Genomic DNA, 22,097 nt, shown 5'->3' on the forward strand with positions numbered 1-22,097 from the left:
GATCCAGATTGAGACTGTACAGGGATCCAGATTGAGACTGTACAGGGATCCAGAATGAGACTGTACAGGGATCCAGATTGAGACTGTACAGGGATCCAGAATGAGACTGTACAGGGATCCAGATTGAGACTGTACAGGGATCCAGATTGAGACTGTACAGGGATTGAGACTGTACAGGGATACAGATTGAGACTGTACAGGGATCCAGAATGAGACTGTACAGGGATCCAGATTGAGACTGTACAGGGATTGAGACTGTACAGGGATCCAGATTGAGACTGTACAGGGATCCAGATTGAGACTGTACAGGGATTGAGACTGTACAGGGATCCAGATTGAGACTGTACAGGGATCCAGAATGAGACTGTACAGGGATCCAGATTGAGACTGTACAGGGATCCAGATTGAGACTGTACAGGGATTGAGACTGTACAGGGATCCAGATTGAGACTGTACAGGGATCCAGATTGAGACTGTACAGGGATCCAGATTGAGACTGTACAGGGATCCAGAATGAGACTGTACAGGGATCCAGATTGAGACTACAGGGATCCAGATTGAGACTACAGGGATCCAGATTGAGACTACAGGGATCCAGATTGAGACTGTACAGGGATCCAGAATGAGACTGTACAGGGATTGAGACTGTACAGGGATCCAGAATGAGACTGTACAGGGATCCAGATTGAGACTGTACAGGGATTGAGACTGTACAGGGATACAGATTGAGACTGTACAGGGATCCAGAATGAGACTGTACAGGGATCCAGATTGAGACTGTACAGGGATCCAGATTGAGACTGTACAGGGATTGAGACTGTACAGGGATCCAGATTGAGACTGTACAGGGATCCAGAATGAGACTGTACAGGGATCCAGATTGAGACTACAGGGATCCAGATTGAGACTGTACAGGGATCCAGAATGAGACTGTACAGGGATCCAGATTGAGACTGTACAGGGATCCAGATTGAGACTGTACAGGGATTGAGACTGTACAGGGATACAGATTGAGACTGTACAGGGATCCAGAATGAGACTGTACAGGGATCCAGATTGAGACTGTACAGGGATTGAGAATGAGACTGTACAGGGATCCAGAATGAGACTGTACAGGGATCCAGAATGAGACTACAGTGATCCAGAATGAGACTGTACAGGGATCCAGATTGAGACTGTACAGGGATCCAGATTGAGACTGTACAGGGATCCAGAATGAGACTGTACAGGGATCCAGATTGAGACTACAGGGATCCAGATTGAGACTACAGGGATCCAGATTGAGACTACAGGGATCCAGATTGAGACTACAGGGATCCAGAATGAGACTGTACAGGGATTGAGACTGTACAGGGATCCAGATTGAGACTGTACAGAGATCCAGAATGAGACTGTACAGGGATCCAGAATGAGACTGTACAGGGATCCAGAATGAGACTGTACAGGGATCCAGATTGAGACTGTACAGGGATCCAGATTGAGACTGTACAGGGATCCAGAATGAGACTGTACAGGGATCCAGATTGAGACTGTACAGGGATCCAGATTGAGACTGTACAGGGATCCAGATTGAGACTGTACAGGGATCCAGAATGAGACTACACTTGAGACTACAGGGATCCAGATTGAGACTGGGATCCAGATTGAGAGGGATCCAGATTGAGACTGTACAGGGATTGAGACTGTACAGGGATCCAGAATGAGACTGTACAGGGATCCAGATTGAGACTGTACAGGGATCCAGGTTGAGACTGTACAGGGATCCAGAATGAGACTGTACAGGGATCCAGATTGAGACTGTACAGGGATCCAGAATGAGACTGTACAGGGATCCAGAATGAGACTATACAGGGATCCAGAATGAGACTGTACAGCGATCCAGATTGAGACTGTACAGGGATCCAGAATGAGACTATACAGGGATCCAGATTGAGACTGTACAGGGATCCAGAATGAGACCGTACAGGGATCCAGATTGAGACTGTACAGGGATCCAGATTGAGACTGTACAGGGATCCAGAATGAGACTGTACAGCGATCCAGATTGAGACTGTACAGGGATCCAGATTGAGACTGTACAGGGATCCAGAATGAGACTGTACAGGGATCCAGATTGAGACTACAGGGATCCAGATTGAGACTACAGGGATCCAGATTGAGACTACAGGGATCCAGATTGAGACTGTACAGGGATCCAGAATGAGACTGTACAGGGATCCAGATTGAGACTACAGGGATCCAGATTGAGACTACAGGGATCCAGATTGAGACTACAGGGATCCAGATTGAGACTACAGGGATCCAGAATGAGACTGTACAGGGATTGAGACTGTACAGGGATCCAGAATGAGACTGTACAGGGATCCAGATTGAGACTGTACAGGGATCCAGAATGAGACTGTACAGGGATCCAGAATGAGACTATACAGGGATCCAGAATGAGACTGTACAGCGATCCAGATTGAGACTGTACAGGGATCCAGAATGAGACTATACAGGGATCCAGATTGAGACTGTACAGGGATCCAGAATGAGACTGTACAGGGATCCAGAATGAGACTGTACAGGGATCCAGATTGAGACTGTACAGGGATCCAGATTGAGACTGTACAGGGATCCAGATTGAGACATAAGAAAGTCATTGGTATCCCCTAGGTTTCTAACTCCTTGATGTTCTTGTTGGATCCATTTTGAATAGCTAGCATTTCAATGGCCATAATAAATAGATATGGAGACAACGGACAGCCTTGTTTTACTCCTCTTAAAAGCTCTATATTTTCTGACAAGTCACTATTATTTACTATTTTACATCTGGGGTTGCTATACATAACTTTAACCCATTGGATAAGAGATTCACCAAAAATTTAAGTAATCCATTAACTCTCGTCGTACTTTATCAAACGCCTTTTCAAAATCTGATATGAAGACCAGACCTGGTATCTTCGATGTTTCAATGTTCAATTTTTTCAAGAAATTGTCGTACATTATCTCCAATATATCGTCCATGTAAAAAACAATATTTGGTAAAAACCTTTTTTATTCAATGTGCTATACATTTTACCAGGCTTCTCGCATCGCAACATAGAAGTGTTAGAGGCCTCCAGTGTTTTAAATAGACTGGATCTTTATACCACCTGGGTCCTGTTTTAGTTGTAATGAAATCACACCTTCTTGTTGAGTACCTGAAAGTCTACCGTTTGTATAAGAGTAATTAAAACATGCTAATAATGGATCTTTGAGTACGTCAAAAAAAGGTCTGATATACTTCTACTGGTATACCATCAAGCCCTGGTGTTTTACCATCGAAGCCCTGGTGTTTTACCACCAAGCCCTGGTGTTTTACCATCAAGCCCTGGTGTTTTACCATCAAGCCCTGTTTACCATCAAGCCCTGGTGTTTTACCATCAAGCCCTGGTATTTTACCATCAAGCCCTGGTGTTTTACCATCAAGCCCTGGTGTTTTACCATCAAGCCCTGTTTACCATCAAGCCCTGGTGTTTTACCATCAAGCCCTGGTATTTTACCATCAAGCCCTGGTGTTTTACCATCAAGCCCTGGTGTTTTACCATCAAGCCCTGGTATTTTACCATCAAGCCCTGGTGTTTTACCATCAAGCCCTGGTGTTTTACCATCAAGCCCTGGTATTTTGCCATCAAGCCCTGGTGTTTTACCATCAAGCCCTGGTGTTTTACCATCAAGAGCCCTGGTGTTTTACCATCAAGCCCTGGTGTTTTACCATCAAGCCCTGGTGTTTTACCATCAAGCCCTGGTGTTTTACCATCAAGCCCTGGTGTTTTACCCTCAAGCCCTGGTGTTTTACCATCAAGCCCTGGTGTTTTACCATCAAGCCCTGGTGTTTTACCACCAAGCCCTGGTGTTTTACCATCAAGCCCTGGTGTTTTACCATCAAGCCCTGGTGTTTTACCATCAAGGCCTGGTGTTTTACCCTCAAGTCCTGGTGTTTTACCATCAAGCCCTGGTGTTTTACCATCAAGCCCTGGTGTTTTACCCTCAAGCCCTGGTGTTTTACATTACATTTACATTTAAGTCATTTAGCAGACGCTCTTATCCAGAGCGACTTACAAATTGGTGCATTCACCTTATGACATCCAGTGGAACAGTCACTTTACAATAGTGCATCTAAATCTTAAAGGGGGGGTGAGAAGGATTACTTATCCTATCCTAGGTATTCCTTAAAGAGGTGGGGTTTCAGGTGTCTCCGGAAGGTGGTGATTGACTCCGCTGTCCTGGCGTCGTGAGGGAGTTTGTTCCACCATTGGGGGGCCCTCAAGCCCTGGTGTTTTACCATCAAGCCCTGGTGTTTTACCATCAAGCCCTGGTGTTTTACCATCAAGCCCTGGTATTTTACCATCAAGCCCTGGTGTTTTACCATCAAGCCCTGGTGTTTTTCCAGACTGAAAATATTTTATTGCCTCAAAATGTTCCTCTTCTGTAAGTTGGCCTTCACACAGGTCTTTCTGTAAATGTGTTCATTTGACATTATTATTATTATTATTATTATTAGGAAATAAATCCTTACAGTTCACATCATTCAGTGGAAATGGAGGAGACTGAAAAGAAAACATATGCTTAAAATATTTTGCTTCCTCTTTCAAAATATCATTTGGTGAATCATTTTTATTTAACCTTTATCTAACTAGGCAAGTCAGTTAAGAACAAATTCTTATTTTCAATGACGGCCTAGAAACAGTGGGTTAACTGCCTGTTCAGGGGCAGAACAACAGATTTGTACCTTGTCAGCTCTGGGGTTTAAACTTGCAACCTTTCGGTTACTAGTCTAACGCTCTAACTGCTGGACTACCTGCTGGTTACTAGTCCAACGCTCTAACCGTTAGACTACCTGCTGGTTACTAGTCCAACGCTCTAACCGCTAGACTACCTGCTGGTTACTAGTCCAACGCTCTAACCGCTAGGCTACCTGCTGGTTACTAGTCCAACGCTCTAACCGCTAGACTACCTGCTGGTTACTAGTCCAACGCTCTAACCGCTAGGCTACCTGCTGGTTACTAGTTCAACACTCTAACCGCTAGGCTACCTGCTGGTTACTAGTCCAACACTCTAACCGCTAGGCTACCTGCTGGTTACTAGTCCAACACTCTAACCGCTAGGCTACCTGCTGGTTACTAGTCCAACGCTCTAACCGCTAGGCTACCTGCTGGTTACTAGTCCAACACTCTAACCGCTAGGCTACCTGCTGGTTACTAGTCCAACGCTCTAACCGCTAGGCTACCTGCTGGTTACTGTCCAACACTCTAACCGTTACCTGCTGGTTACTAGTCCAACGCTCTAACCGCTAGGCTACCTGCTGGTTACTAGTCCAACACTCTAACCGCTAGGCTACCTGCTGGTTACTGGCCCAACACTCTAACCGCTAGGCTACCTGCTGGTTACTAGTCCAACACTCTAACCGCTAGGCTACCTGCTGGTTACTAGTCCAACACTCTAACCGCTAGGCTACCTGCTGGTTACTGGTCCAACACTCTAACCGCTAGGCTACCTGCTGGTTACTAGTCCAACACTCTAACCGCTAGGCTACCTGCTGGTTACTAGTCCAACGCTCTAACCGCTAGGCTACCTGCTGGTTACTGGCCCAACGCTCTAACCGCTAGGCTACCTGCTGGTTACTAGTCCAACACTCTAACCGCTAGGCTACCTGCTGGTTACTGGCCCAACACTCTAACCGCTAGGCTACCTGCTGGTTACTAGTCCAACACTCTAGCCGCTAGGCTACCTGCTGGTTACTAGTCCAACGCTCTAACCGCTAGGCTACCTGCTGGTTACTAGTCCAACACTCTAACCGCTAGGCTACCTGCTGGTTACTAGTCCAACACTCTAACCGCTAGGCTACCTGCTGGTTACTAGTCCAACACTCTAACCACTAGGCTATCCTGCTGGTTACTAGTCCAACGCTCTAACCGCTAGGCTACCCTGCTGGTTACTAGTCCAACACTCTAACCACTAGGCTACCTGCTGGTTGCTCCCTTAAAGTGACCCTGGAATACCCACTTCCCCAAAAGTCAACAGCTCTGACACGTCCCTCCTGTCCGTCTCCCTCCCCCAGTCTGACAGTCAGTACGGTCTGATGTTGTGGGGTCAGTCGCCCCCTGCTGGGGACTGTGTTAGCTCCAGTAAACTCTCTTCTGTCATGTTCTCAGGGCCACCACGTACTACCTGGCCGACCGCAGGTATGACATGCTGCCTGCTGTCCTCAGTGCTGACCTCTGCTCTCTGCTGGGAGGGGTGGACAGGTGAGAGATCAACACTACAACACACTGACCTCTGACCTCTGCTGGGAGGGGTGGACAGGTGAAGGAACAACACTTACTGACACCACAACACACTGACTTCTGACATCTGCTGGGAGGGGTGGACAGGTGAAGGAACAACACTTACTGACACCACAACACACTGACCTCTGACATCTGCTGGGAGGGGTGGACAGGTGAGAGATCAACACTACAACACACTGACCTCTGACCTCTGCTGGGAGGAGTGGACAGGTGAAGGAACAACACTTACTGACACCACAACACACTGACCTCTGACCTCTGCTCTGTAAACCTCAGTGAAGTTCATCAGGATGATTAATTTAGTCTTAGGTCACTCTCATAACGTTGGTTGGAATTAACAGGTACATTAACAGCTGATCCGTGTGTCTCTCTGTGCGTGTCCCTTTGTGCGTGTCCGTGTGTGTGTCTCTCTGTCCGTGTGTCCCTCTGTGTGTGTCCCTCTGTGTGTGTCCCTCTATGTGTGTCTCTCTGTCCGTGTGTCTCTCTGTGTGTGTCCCTCTGTGTGTGTCTCTCTGTCCGTGTGTCTCTCTGTCCGTGTCCCTCTGTGTGTGTCTCTCTGTCCGTGTGTCCCTCTGTGTGTGTCCCTCTGTGTGTGTTCCTCTGTGTGTGTCCCTCTGTGTGTGTCCCTCTGTGTGTGTCCATGTGTCCCTCTGTGTGTGTCTCTCTGTCCGTGTGTCTCTCTGTCCGTGTCCCTCTGTGTGTGTCTCTCTGTCCGTGTGTCCCTCTGTGTGTGTCCCTCTGTGTGTGTTCCTCTGTGTGTGTCCCTCTGTGTGTGTCCCTCTGTGTGTGTCCATGTGTCCCTCTGTGTGTGTCTCTCTGTCCGTGTGTGTCTCTGTCCGTGTCCCTCTGTGTGTGTCTCTCTGTCCGTGTGTCCCTCTGTGTGTGTCCCTCTGTGTGTGTCCCTCTGTGTGTGTCCCTCTGTGTGTGTCTCTCTGTCCGTGTGTCCCTCTGTGCGTGTCCGTGTGTCCCTCTGTGTGTCCCTCTGTGTGTGTCCCTCTGTGTGTGTCCCTCTGTGTGTGTCTCTCTGTCCGTGTGTCCCTCTGTGTGTGTCCATGTGTCCCTCTGTGTGTGTCCCTCTTTGTGTGTCCCTCTGTGTGTGTGTCTCTCTGTCCGTGTGTCCATGTGTTCCTCTGTGTGTGTCCCTCTTTGTGTGTCTCTCTGTCCGTGTGTCCCTCTGTGTGTGTCTCTCTGTCCATGTGTTCCTCTGTGTGTGTCCCTCTTTGTGTATCTCTCTGTCCGTGTGTCCCTCTGTGTGTGTCCCTCTGTGTGTGTCTCTCTGTCCGTGTGTCCCTCTGTGTGTGTCCATGTGTTCCTCTGTGTGTGTCCCTCTTTGTGTGTCCCTCTGTGTGTGTGTCTCTCTGTCCGTGTTTCCCTCTGTGCGTGTCCGTGTGTCTCTCTGTCCGTGTCCCTCTGTCCGTGTCCGTGTGTCCCTCCCTCTGTCCGTGTGTCCCTCCCTCTGCCCGTGTGTCCCTCCCTCTGTCCGTGTGTCCCTCCCTCTGTCCGTGTGTCCCTCCCTCTGTCCGTGTCCCTCTGTCCGTGTCCCTCTGTCCGTGTCCGTGTGTCCCTCTGTCCGTGTGTCTCTCTGTCCGTGTGTCCCTCTGTCCGTGTGTCCCTCTGTCCGTGTTTCCCTCTGTGTGTGTCCGTGTGTCTCTCTGTCCGTGTCCCTCTGTGCGTGTCCGTGTGTCTCTCTGTCCGTGTCCCTCTGTGCATGTCCGTGTGTCTCTCTGTCTGTGTCCCTCTGTGCGTGTCCGTGTGTCCCTCTGTCCGTGTCCGTGTCCCTCTGTCCGTGTCCGTGTGTCCAGGTATGCCATGAGCGTCATGTGGGACCTGGATGCCCAGACCCTGGCGGTGAACAAGGTGTGGTACGGTCGTACACTAATCCAATCCTCCTACCAGCTTTACTATGAACTGGCCCAGGCTCTGCTCAACGGAGAGGAGGCAGAGGTCCCAGAACTAGGTACCATCATGTTTTAATACTGCTGAATGGAGACAGAGGTCCCATCATGTTTTAATACTGCTGAATGGAGAGGAGACAGAGGTCCCATCATGTTATAATACTGCTGAATGGAGAGGAGACAGAGGTCCCATCATGTTATAATACTGCTGAATGGAGAGGAGACAGAGGTCCCATCATGTTATAATACTGCTGGAGAGGAGACAGAGGTCCCATCATGTTATAATACTGCTGGAGAGGAGACAGAGGTCCCATCATGTTATAATACTGCTGAGTGGAGAGGAGACAGAGGTCCCATCATGTTATAATACTGCTGAATGGAGAGGAGACAGAGGTCCCATCATGTTATAATACTGCTGAATGGAGAGGAGACAGAGGTCCCATCATGTTATAATACTGCTGGATGGAGAGGAGACAGAGGTCCCATCATGTTATAATACTGCTGGATAATACTGAGGGAGACAGAGGTCCCATCATGTTATAATACTGCTGGAGAGGAGACAGAGGTCCCATCATGTTATAATACTGCTGGAGAGGAGACAGAGGTCCCATCATGTTATAATACTGCTGGAGAGGAGACAGAGGTCCCATCATGTTATAATACTGCTGGAGAGGAGACAGAGGTCCCATCATGTTATAATACTGCTGAATGGAGACAGAGGTCCCATCATGTTATAATACTGCTGGAGAGGAGACAGAGGTCCCATCATGTTATAATACTGCTGGAGAGGAGACAGAGGTCCCATCATGTTATAATACTGCTGGAGAGGAGACAGAGGTCCCATCATGTTATAATACTGCTGAATGGAGAGGAGACAGAGGTCCCATCATGTTATAATACTGCTGAATGGAGACAGAGGTCCCATCATGTTATAATACTGCTGGAGAGGAGACAGAGGTCCCATCATGTTATAATACTGCTGAATGGAGAGGAGACAGAGGTCCCATCATGTTATAATACTGCTGGAGAGGAGACAGAGGTCCCATCATGTTATAATACTGCTGGAGAGGAGACAGAGATCATGTTATAATACTGCTGGAGACAGAGGTCCCATCATGTTATAATACTGCTGGAGAGGAGACAGAGGTCCCATCATGTTATAATACTGCTGGGAGAGGAGACAGAGGTCCCATCATGTTATAATACTGCTGGAGAGGAGACAGAGGTCCCATCATGTTATAATACTGCTGGAGAGGAGACAGAGGTCCCATCATGTTATAATACTGCTGAATGAGAGGAGACAGAGGTCCCATCATGTTATAATACTGCTGAATGGAGAGGAGACAGAGGTCCCATCATGTTATAATACTGCTGAATGGAGAGAGGTCCCAGAATACTGCTGAATGGAGAGGAGACAGAGGTCCCATCATGTTATAATACTGCTGAATGGAGAGGAGACAGAGGTCCCATCATGTTATAATACTGCATGTTATAATGGAGAGGAGACAGAGGTCCCATCATGTTATAATACTGCTGAATGGAGAGGAGACAGAGGTCCCATCATGTTATAATACTGCTGAATGGAGAGGAGACAGAGGTCCCATCATGTTATAATACTGCTGGAGAGGAGACAGAGGTCCCATCATGTTATAATACTGCTGGAGAGGAGACAGAGGTCCCATCATGTTATAATACTGCTGGAGAGGAGACAGAGGTCCCATCATGTTATAATACTGCTGAATGGAGAGGAGACAGAGGTCCCATCATGTTATAATACTGCTGAATGGAGAGGAGACAGAGGTCCCATCATGTTATAATACTGCTGAATGGAGAGGAGACAGAGGTCCCATCATGTTATAATACTGCTGGAGAGGAGACAGAGGTCCCATCATGTTATAATACTGCTGGAGAGGAGACAGAGGTCCCTGCTGGATCATGTTATAATACTGCTGAAGAGGAGACAGAGGTCCCATCATGTTATAATACTGCTGGAGAGGAGACAGAGGTCCCATCATGTTATAATACTGCTGGGAGAGGAGACAGAGGTCCCATCATGTTATAATACTGCTGGAGAGGAGACAGAGGTCCCATCATGTTATAATACTGCTGGAGAGGAGACAGAGGTCCCATCATGTTATAATACTGCTGGAGAGGAGACAGAGGTCCCATCATGTTATAATACTGCTGAATGGAGAGGAGACAGAGGTCCCATCATGTTATAATACTGCTGAATGGAGAGGTCCCATCATGTTATAATACTGCTGGAGAGACAGAGGTCCCATCATGTTATAATACTGCTGGAGAGGAGACAGAGGTCCCATCATGTTATAATACTGCTGAATGGAGAGGAGACAGAGGTCCCATCATGTTATAATACTGCTGAATGAGAGGAGACAGAGGTCCCATCATGTTATAATACTGCTGGAGAGGAGACAGAGGTCCCATCATGTTATAATACTGCTGGAGGAGACAGAGACAGAGGTCCCATCATGTTATAATACTGCTGGGAGAGGAGACAGAGGTCCCATCATGTTATAATACTGCTGGAGAGGAGACAGAGGTCCCATCATGTTATAATACTGCTGAAGACAGAGGTCCCATCATGTTATAATACTGCTGGAGAGGAGACAGAGGTCCCATCATGTTATAATACTGCTGAATGGAGAGGAGACAGAGGTCCCATCATGTTATAATACTGCTGGAGAGGAGACAGAGGTCCCATCATGTTATAATACTGCTGAATGGAGAGGAGACAGAGGTCCCATCATGTTATAATACTGCTGAATGGAGAGGAGACAGAGGTCCCATCATGTTATAATACTGCTGGAGAGGAGACAGAGGTCCCATCATGTTATAATACTGCTGAATGGAGAGGAGACAGAGGTCCCATCATGTTATAATACTGCTGGAGAGGAGACAGAGGTCCCATCATGTTATAATACTGCTGAATGGAGAGGAGACAGAGGTCCCATCATGTTATAATACTGCTGGAGGAGAGGAGACAGAGGTCCCATCATGTTATAATACTGCTGGAGAGGAGACAGAGGTCCCATCATGTTATAATACTGCTGAATGAGGAGACAGAGGTCCCATCATGTTATAATACTGCTGGAGAGGAGACAGAGGTCCCATCATGTTATAATACTGCTGAATGGAGAGGAGACAGAGGTCCCATCATGTTATAATACTGCTGGAGAGGAGACAGAGGTCCCATCATGTTATAATACTGCTGGAGAGGAGACAGAGGTCCCATCATGTTATAATACTGCTGAATGGAGAGGAGACAGAGGTCCCATCATGTTATAATACTGCTGAATGGAGAGGAGACAGAGGTCCCATCATGTTATAATACTGCTGAATGGAGAGGAGACAGAGGTCCCATCATGTTATAATACTGCTGGAGAGGAGACAGAGGTCCCATCATGTTATAATACTGCTGAATGGAGAGGAGACAGAGGTCCCATCATGTTATAATACTGCTGAATGGAGACAGAGGTCCCATCATGTTATAATACTGCTGAATGGAGACAGAGGTCCCATCATGTTATAATACTGCTGGATGGAGACAGAGGTCCCATCATGTTATAATACTGCTGAATGGAGACAGAGGTCCCATCATGTTATAATACTGCTGGAGAGGAGACAGAGGTCCCATCATGTTATAATACTGCTGAATGGAGACAGAGGTCCCATCATGTTATAATACTGCTGGAGAGGAGACAGAGGTCCCATCATGTTATAATACTGCTGAATGGAGAGGAGACAGAGGTCCCATCATGTTATAATACTGCTGAATGGAGAGGAGACAGAGGTCCCATCATGTTATAATACTGCTGGAGAGGAGACAGAGGTCCCATCATGTTATAATACTGCTGAATGGAGAGGAGACAGAGGTCCCATCATGTTATAATACTGCTGGAGAGGAGACAGAGGTCCCATCATGTTATAATACTGCTGAATGGAGACAGAGGTCCCATCATGTTATAATACTGCATGTTATAATACTGCTGAGAGGAGACAGAGGTCCCATCATGTTATAATACTGCTGAATGGAGACAGAGGTCCCATCATGTTATAATACTGCTGAATGGAGACAGAGGTCCCATCATGTTATAATACTGCTGGAGAGGAGACAGAGGTCCCATCATGTTATAATACTGCTGAATGGAGAGGAGACAGAGGTCCCATCATGTTATAATACTGCTGGAGAGGAGACAGAGGTCCCATCATGTTATAATACTGCTGGAGAGGAGACAGAGGTCCCATCATGTTATAATACTGCTGAATGGAGAGGAGACAGAGGTCCCATCATGTTATAATACTGCTGAATGGAGAGGAGACAGAGGTCCCATCATGTTATAATACTGCTGAATGGAGACAGAGGTCCCATCATGTTATAATACTGCTGAATGGAGACAGAGGTCCCATCATGTTATAATACTGCTGAATGGAGAGGAGACAGAGGTCCCATCATGTTATAATACTGCTGAATGGAGAGGAGACAGAGGTCCCATCATGTTATAATACTGCTGGGAGACAGAGGTCCCATCATGTTATAATACTGCTGAACAGAGGTCCCATCATGTTATAATACTGCTGGAGAGGAGACAGAGGTCCCATCATGTTATAATACTGCTGAATGGAGAGGAGACAGAGGTCCCATCATGTTATAATACTGCTGAATGGAGAGGAGACAGAGGTCCCATCATGTTATAATACTGCTGGAGAGGAGACAGAGGTCCCATCATGTTATAATACTGCTGAATGGAGAGGAGACAGAGGTCCCATCATGTTATAATACTGCTGAATGGAGACAGAGGTCCCATCATGTTATAATACTGCTGGAGAGGAGACAGAGGTCCCATCATGTTATAATACTGCTGAATGGAGACAGAGGTCCCATCATGTTATAATACTGCTGAATGGAGAGGAGACAGAGGTCCCATCATGTTATAATACTGCTGGAGAGGAGACAGAGGTCCCATCATGTTATAATACTGCTGAATGGAGACAGAGGTCCCATCATGTTATAATACTGCTGAAGGGAGGCAGAGGTCCCATCATGTTATAATACTGCTGAATGGAGGCAGAGGTCCCATCATGTTATAATACTGCTGAATGGAGAGGAGACAGAGGTCCCATCATGTTATAATACTGCTGGAGAGGAGACAGAGGTCCCATCATGTTATAATACTGCTGGAGAGGAGACAGAGGTCCCATCATGTTATAATACTGCTGGAGAGGAGACAGAGGTCCCATCATGTTATAATACTGCTGGAGAGGAGACAGAGGTCCCATCATGTTATAATACTGCTGGAGAGGAGACAGAGGTCCCATCATGTTATAATACTGCTGAATGGAGAGGAGGTCCCATCATGTTAGACAGAGGTCCCATCATGTTATAATACTGCTGAATGGAGACAGAGGTCCCATCATGTTATAATACTGCTGGAGAGGAGACAGAGGTCCCATCATGTTATAATACTGCTGAATGGAGAGGAGACAGAGGTCCCATCATGTTATAATACTGCTGGAGAGGAGACAGAGGTCCCATCATGTTATAATACTGCTGGAGATGGAGACAGAGGTCCCATCATGTTATAATACTGCTGAATGGAGAGGAGACAGAGGTCCCATCATGTTATAATACTGCTGGAGAGGAGACAGAGGTCCCATCATGTTATAATACTGCTGGAGAGGAGACAGAGGTCCCATCATGTTATAATACTGCTGAATGGAGAGGAGACAGAGGTCCCATCATGTTATAATACTGCTGGAGAGGAGACAGAGGTCCCATCATGTTATAATACTGCTGAATGGAGAGGAGACAGAGGTCCCAGTCTAAAGTAGTGCACTACCCTTCTCCAGGCTGCCTAAAGTAGTGCACTACCCTTCTCCAGGCTGCCTAAAGTAGTGCACTACCCTTCTCCAGGCTGTCTAAAGTAGTGCACTACCCTTCTCCAGGCTGCCTAAAGTAGTGCACTACCCTTCTCCAGGCTGCCTAAAGTAGTGCACTACCCTTCTCCAGGCTGCCTAAAGTAGTGCACTACCCTTCTCCAGGCTGCCTAAAGTAGTGCACTACCCTTCTCCAGGCTGTCTAAAGTAGTGCTCTACCCTTCTCCAGGCTGTCTAAAGTAGTGCACTACCCTTCTCCAGTAGTGCACTACCCTTCTCCAGGCTGTCTAAAGTAGTGCACTGTAGAGGGAATAGAACAAATGTGTTTTTATGTTCTGGTTTAATTCATCTTATTGTGAAGCCAAAGTGAATTCTTCATTGTGTTGTCAATAAAGTTATATTCTTCTTTTTCTATAGCCCAGCTACCACCTGGAGAGAGGGATGCCAAGCTGGCCCAGCTCACCCAGGCCCTGGAGACCCTCACCCACGTGGCCAGGTAGGTACTAGAGGGTCTCTGTTAATCACTGTATCACCCACGTGGCCAGGTGGGTACTAGAGGGTTTCTGTTAATCACTGTATCACCCACGTGGCCAGGTAGGTACTAGAGAGGATTTTTGTTAATAATTGTCTCACCCACGTGGCCAGGTAGGTACTAGAGAGGGTTTCTGTTAATCACTGTCTCACCCACGTGGCCAGGTAGGTACTAGAGGGTTTCTGTTAATCACTGTCTCACCCACGTGGCCAGGTAGGTACTAGAGAGGGTTTCTGTTAATCATTCTTTAACAATGATTAGATAACACTTCCATAAATGCACCATACAATCTGTCCACCAGACAGCTGCGTGCCCAGAGGGACAAGGGAGGAGCGTTGGAGCTGGAGGGGGTAGAGGTGAGGGCGCAGCTGGATGAGGACAGGAACATCACAGCCCTGGTGCCCAGACAACCACTGGAGGTCCATGAGACGGTGGGGAACAAAACCTTGTAGCAACAGACGTTTGAATTCATATTTCTGTTCACTGTTTTCTTGTGCGACAAAAAAAAGGTTATGTTGAAAAAACAACAACATACAATTGTTTGACTGTTGTAATGTTTGTTGTTGTAATGTTTGACTGTTGTCATGTTTGTTGTTGTAATGTTTGACTGTTGTAATGTTTGTTGTTGTAATGTTTGACTGTTGTAATGTTTGACTGTTGTAATGTTTGACTGTTGTAATGTTTGTTGTTGTAATGTTTGACTGTTGTAATGTTTGACTGTTGTAATGTTTGACTGTTGTCATGTTTGACTGTTGTAATGTTTGACTGTTGTAATGTTTGTTGTTGTAATGTTTGTTGTTGTAATGTTTGTTGTTGTAATGTTTGTTGTTGTAATGTTTGACTGTTGTAATGTTTGACTGTTGTAATGTTTGACTGTTGTAATGTTTGTTGTTGTAATGTTTGACTGTTGTAATGTTTGACTGTTGTCATGTTTGACTGTTGTCATGTTTGACTGTTGTAATGTTTGACTGTTGTAATGTTTGACTGTTGTCATGTTTGACTGTTGTCATGTTTGACTGTTGTCATGTTTGACTGTTGTAATGTTTGACTGTTGTCATGTTTGTTTTTGTAATGTTTGACTGTTGTAATTGACTATTTGAAAAAGTAGAAACCATAGCATGTTTGCCAACGAATCCTGCTTGTCATTGCTATCAAGGGGCGGCAGCGTAGCCTAGTGGTTAGAGCGTTGGGCTATTAACCGGAAGGTTGCAAGTTGAAATCCCGAGCTGACAAGGTACAAATCTGTCGTTCTGCCCCTGAACAGGCAGTTAACCCACTGTTCCTAGGCCGTCATTGAAAATAAGAATTTGTTCTTAACTGACTTGCCTAGTTAAATAAAGGTAAAATTAAAAATAAATTAAAAAAGGAGCTAGCCAATGCACATCCGAGCTAACAAGATGGAGATGGGTGTGTTTCCAGGTGGCAGAGTGCATGATTTATGCCAACCACTGGGTGGCCCGTAAGATCCAGGAGAGTTTCCCCCAGCAGGCCTTGCTGCGCCACCACCCGCCCCCACGCCAGGAATTCTTCAACCAGCTGCAGGACAGTGCCCGGGCACGCGGCTTCACCATAGACACCAGGTATACTGTTACTATGGTGTCACTAACTAACCAGCCATTTAACGATACATAGACACCAGGTATACTGTTACTATGGTGTCACTACCTAACCAGCCATTTAACTATACATAGACACCAGGTTTACTGTTACTAACTAACCAGCCATTTAACGATACATAGACACCAGGTATACTGTTACTATGGTGTCACTAACTAACCAGCCATTTAACTATACATAGACACCAGGTACAGGTTATAAGCTGTGTTAATAACACTTCTATTAACTATGTTATAAGCCGTTGAACTATCGATATGGATATGTATGGATATGGATATGCATGGATATGGATATACAACGATATGGATATGCATCGATATGGATATGCATCGATATGGATATGCATCGATGTGGATATGCATCGATATGGATATGCATCGATATGGATATGCATCGATGTGGATATGCATCGATATGGATATGCATCGATGTAGATATGCATCGATATGGATATACATCGATATGGATATGTATCAATATGGATATGGATATGTATGGATATGGATATGCATCGATATGGATATGTATCAATATGGATATGGATATGTATGGATATGGATATGCATCGATATGGATATGCATCGATATGGATATGCATCGATATGGATATGCATCGATATGGATATGCATCGATGTGGATATGTATGGATATGGATATGTATGGATATGGATGTGGATATGCATCGATATGGATATGCATCGATATGGATATGCATCGATATGGATATACATCGATGTGGATATGTATGGATATGGATATGCATCGATATGGATATACATCGATGTGGATATGTATGGATATGGATATGTATGGATATGGATGTGGATATGCATCGATATGGATATGCATCGATATGGATATGCATCGATATGGATATGCATCGATATGGATATGTATGGATATGGATATGGATATGCATCGATATGGATATGTATGGATATGGATGTGTATGGATATGGATATGCATCGATATGGATATGCATCGATATGGATATGCATCGATGTGGATATGCATCGATATGGATATGCATCGATGTGGATATGCATCGATGTGGATATGCATCGATATGGATATGCATCGATATGGATATGCATCGATGTGGATATGCATCGATATGGATATACATCGATATGGATATGCATCGATATGGATATGTATGGATATGGATATGGATATGCATCGATATGGATATGTATCAATATGGATATGGATATACATCGATATGGATATGTATCAATATGGATATGGATATACATCGATATGGATATGCATCAATATGGATATGCATCAATATGGATATGGATATACATCGATATGGATATACATCGATATGGATATGGATATGCATCGATATGTATGGATATGGATATGCATTGATATGTATGGATATGGATATGCATCGATATGGATATGCATCGATATGTATGGATATGGATATGCATTGATATGTATGGATATGGATATGCATTGATATGTATGGATATGGATATGCATTGATATGTATGGATATGGATGGATATGGATATGCATCGATATGTATGGATATGGATATGCATTGATATGTATGGATATGGATATGCATTGATATGTATGGATATGGATATGGATATGCATTGGTATGTATGGATATGTATGGATATGTATGGATATGGATATGCATCGATATATATGGATATGGATATGCATTGGTATGTATGGATATGGATATGCATTGGTATGTATGGATATGGATATGCATTGGTATGTATGGATATGGATATGCATTGGTATGTATGGATATGGATATGCATTGGTATGTATGGATATGGATATGCATCGATATGTATGGATATGTATGGATATGTATATGCATCGATATGGATATGGATATGCATCGATATGTATGGATATGGATATGGATATGGATATGCATTGATATGTAAGGATATGGATATGCATTGATATGTATGGATATGGATATGCATTGATATGTAAGGATATGGATATGCATTGATATGTAAGGATATGGATATGCATTGATATGTATGGATATGGATATGCATTGGTATGGATATGGATATACATCGATATGTATGGATATGGATATGCATTGATATGTATGGATATGGATATGCATTGGTATGTATGGATATGGATATGCATTGGTATGTATGGATATGTATGGATATGGATATGCATTGGTATGTATGGATATGGATATGCATCGATATGTATGGATATGTATAGATATGTATATGCATCGATATGGATATGGATATGTATGGATATGTATGGATATGGATATGCATTGATATGTAAGGATATGGATATGCATTGATATGTAAGGATATGGATATGCATTGATATGTAAGGATATGGATATGCATTGATATGTATGGATATGGATATGCATTGGTATGGATATGGATATGCATTGGTATGGATATGGATATACATCGATATGGATATGGATATGGATATGGATATGCATTTATATGTATGGATATGGATATGCATTGGTATGGATATGGATATGCATTTATATGTAAGGATATGGATATACATCGATATGGATATGGATATGGATATGGATATGCATTTATATGTAAGGATATGGATATGCATTGGTATGGATTTTTTTTTGTTTTTTTTTGAGCACGATCAAATCAAATGCGCTCCGACTTTATTTATTTTTATTTCACCCTTATTTAACCAGGTAGGCAAGTTGAGAACAAGTTCTCATTTACAATTGCGACCTGGCCAAGATAAAGAAAAGCAGTTCGACAGATACAACGACACAGAGTTACACATGGAGTAAAACAAACATACAGTCAATAATACAGTATAAACAAGTCTATATACAATGTGAGCAAATGAGGTGAGAAGGGAGGTAAAGGCAAAAAAGGCCATGGTGGCAAAGTAAATACAATATAGCAAGTAAAACACTGGAATGGTAGTTTTGCAATGGAAGAATGTGCAAAGTAGAAATAAAAATAATGGGGTGCAAAGGAGCAAAATAAATAAATTAAATACAGTTGGGAAAGAGGTAGTTGTTTGGGCTAAATTATAGGTGGGCTATGTACAGGTGCAGTAATCTGTAAGATGCTCTGACAGTTGGTGCTTAAAGCTAGTGAGGGAGATAAGTGTTTCCAGTTTCAGAGATTTTTGTAGTTCGTTCCAGTCATTGGCAGCAGAGAACTGGAAGGAGAGGCGGACAAAGGAATAATTGGTTTTGGGGTGACTAGAGAGATATACCTGCTGGAGCGTGTGCTACAGGTGGGAGATGCTATGGTGACCAGCGAGCTGAGATAAGGGGGGACTTTACCTAGCAGGGTCTTGTAGATGACATATGTAGATGGATATGCATTGATATGGATATGCATCGATATGCATGGAATTATTATTTACATTTACATTTACATTTAAGTCATTTAGCAGACGCTCTTATCCAGAGCGACTTACAAATTGGTGCATTCACCTTATGACATCCAGTGGAACAGTCACTTTACAATAGTGCATCTAAATCTTAAAGGGGGGGGGGGTGAGAGACGTGGAACATCTTTGAACAGAGACGTGGAACATTCCAGACATGTCTCATATTAAATATGTCAAATGATTGACTTGCACTTCAAGTAGTTTTGCCTTGTGCAATGGAACGAATGGAATACTCCCAAAAGTGAAAACTCCCAAGTATTTGACAAATGTGCTTGATCCCATGTCTGCATACCAGTCAACCAAAAGAACAACTAATTCAAACGTACAGGCTAGATCAAATGACAAATAGCAGTGAAGTTCAACCCATAACCTTGACTCCCTGTCCCAGGTCAAACAAGGCCCTGGCTGACTCCCTGGACCGGGCCGTGGACCCCCGGGACCCGCTGGTGAACCGGCTGCTGAGGGTGATGGCTACCATGGCCATGTCTAATGCCCTCTACTTCTCTACCGGAGCCTGCCCTGTCGACCAGTACTATCACTATGGTAACTAATGTCATCAAGACCAGTGCTATCACTATGGTAACTAATGTCATCAAGACCAGTGCTATCACTATGGTAACTAATGTCCTCAGGACCAGTACTATCACTATGGTAACTAATGTCCTCAGGACCAGTACTATCACTATGGTAACAAATGTCCTCAGGACCAGTACTATCACTATGGTAACTAATGTCCTCAGGACCAGTACTATCACTATGGTAACTAATGTCCTCAGGACCAGTACTATCACTATGGTAACTAATGTCCTCAGGACCAGTGCTATCACTATGGTAACTAATGTCCTCAGGACCAGTGCTATCACTATGGTAACTAATGTCCTCAGGACCAGTACTATCACTATGGTAACTAATGTTCTCAGGACCAGTACTATCACTATGGTTACTAATGTCCTCAGGACCAGTACTATCACTATGGTTACTAATGTCCTCAGGACCAGTACTATCACTATGGTAACTAATGTCCTCAGGACCAGTACTATCACTATCACTATGGTAACTAATGTCCTCAGGACCAGTGCTATCACTGTGGTAACTAATGTCCTCAGGACCAGTGCTATCACTATGGTAACTAATGTCCTCAGGACCAGTACTATCACTATGGTAACTAATGTTCTCAGGACCAGTACTATCACTATGGTTACTAATGTCCTCAGGACCAGTACTATCACTATGGTTACTAATGTCCTCAGGACCAGTACTATCACTATGGTAACTAATGTCCTCAGGACCAGTACTATCACTATCACTATGGTAACTAATGTCCTCAGGACCAGTACTATCACTATGGTTATATCTGGACAGTCAGGGCCCAGGGGTCCAGGTTATATCTGGACAGTCAGGGCCCAGGTTATATCTGGACAGTCAGGGCCCAGGGGTCCAGGTTATATCTGGACAGTCAGGGCCCAGGGGTCCAGGTTATATCTGGACAGTCAGGGCCCAGGTTATATCTGGACAGTCAGGGTCCAGGTTATATCTGGACAGTCAGGGCCCAGGGGTCCAGGTTATATCTGGACAGTCAGGGCCCAGGTTATATCTGGACAGTCAGGGTCCAGGTTATATCTGGACAGTCAGGGCCCAGGGGTCCAGGTTATATCTGGACAGTCAGGGCCCAGGGGTCCAGGTTATATCTGGACAGTCAGGGCCCAGGTTATATCTGGACAGTCAGGGTCCAGGTTATATCTGGACAGTCAGGGCCCAGGGGTCCAGGTTATATCTGGACAGTCAGGGCCCAGGTTATATCTGGACAGTCAGGGTCCAGGTTATATCTGGACAGTCAGGGCCCAGGTTATATCTGGACAGTCAGGGCCCAGGTTATATCTGGACAGTCAGGGCCCAGGTTATATCTGGACAGTCAGGGCCCAGGTTATATCTGGACAGTCAGGGCCCAGGTTATATCTGGACAGAGATGATTTGTTTACCTCTGTGTCTCATCCTTCAGGTCTGGCTCTGGACCGATACACCCACTTCACCTCTCCCATCCGTCGCTATGCCGACATGATCGTCCACCGCCTGCTCACCGCAGCCATCGCCAAGGAGAAGGGGGCGGGGCCAGCCAAGGCCTTAGCCAGTAACAAAGAGTTGGAGGAGGTGGCTCAGCAAATCAACAACAAGAACAGGGTCAGTATCGTAGCAATACCAAACATCCACAATAGCATTAAAAAAAGGAAATAAAGATCCAATGAGATAAGAGAAGATTTCATTCATCTCCAAACGGACGACTTGGGGGGTGATGAAGACCTAAGGGTCAACGTTGTTTCAATAAATGACATGGGAGCATAGAGCGAAGTGTGTGGAGTCTTTTACTGTAGAAAGTCCCCTGTGAGGATGGTTATCTTCTGACATTGACCCCTGAACTCTAACATCTACCCTC

At 45.0% G+C, this 22,097-nt stretch overlaps 1 pseudogene; it reads left to right on the top strand.

Moving 5' to 3' along the window:
* The window catches only part of LOC124023384, a 58,065-nt pseudogene that overhangs the window by 31,544 nt on the left and 4,424 nt on the right, over positions 1-22,097 (top strand).

The sequence above is a fragment of the Oncorhynchus gorbuscha genome, unplaced genomic scaffold, assembly GCF_021184085.1.
Source record: "Oncorhynchus gorbuscha isolate QuinsamMale2020 ecotype Even-year unplaced genomic scaffold, OgorEven_v1.0 Un_scaffold_1623, whole genome shotgun sequence".
Lineage (NCBI taxonomy): Eukaryota > Metazoa > Chordata > Actinopteri > Salmoniformes > Salmonidae > Oncorhynchus > Oncorhynchus gorbuscha.